Source organism: Artemia sp. Qi Xiang Cuo, chromosome 1 (assembly GCF_049724085.1).
Source record: "Artemia sp. Qi Xiang Cuo chromosome 1, ASM4972408v1, whole genome shotgun sequence".
NCBI lineage: Eukaryota > Metazoa > Arthropoda > Branchiopoda > Anostraca > Artemiidae > Artemia > Artemia sp. Qi Xiang Cuo.
In genome coordinates this window covers 10,006,535-10,007,408 of record NC_142794.1, presented here as the reverse complement: position 1 = coordinate 10,007,408, position 874 = coordinate 10,006,535, and positions in this window count along the sequence as shown.

Below are 874 nucleotides of genomic sequence, written 5' to 3'. Positions count from 1 at the left end.
CTTTACTTTTATAATAACGGTGAACAACAGATATATTCTAGAAAAAAGTTTTCAAGGCAACAAAATGAACTGAATGAAATCGAATTACCTGAATTACATCTATGACGCATGAAACATTACAAAATGAACATTGCTCAGTACAAAATACCAAGTGTAACTAGTCTATTTAAAAAACGCGTTTCAAGTAGTTTTATATTGCCTAGAGGACAAATGAACAACTTAGATCATCAATCTTCCTAGACCAGAACATCAGAACAACCTAGACCATCAACCTAGATCATGTATCTTATCGGTCAAATTATCACCTCCATTGTTCTTTAAATATCTAAATTCCGCATGCACCAACAATGAGATACAATTTTATCCTGTTGTTGCGTGTCATTTGACATGGAACACCCTTCTCGATTTTGTTTGAGATTGCCACTCGTTTGGTACCTTCAAAAGAGTAGTAAAAAAAAATCTGTTTTCATGTGATTAATTTCTCCTTACTTTTTCCTGAATAAATTTTTAATTTTTCCTGAATACCTACTGTCCCGCTCTTTCTCCGTGCCTGTGCGTAAGGGCGGATGTTTAATTGTCTCAGTGTCTATCTTTGTCTGTTTGAATGTCTGAATTGTGTATTTGTATGTGTTTTCATTATAGTTTTTATTTATTTATATTTTCTTTCCTTCTTCTTTTTGCTCTTCTTTCTGTGACTGTGAGTAAGTGATTTTTTTGTGCCTTATGCGCAGCCTTTCTCACTGCTTACTTTTGTGTTTTGAATGGTTGGCAATAGTTTTCATTTGATTGATTTTTGTTTCTGTATAATCTGATTGTGACCAGTGGATTGTATATGGGTGTGCAGATCACCTTTTTGATTTGTGAATATTATGTT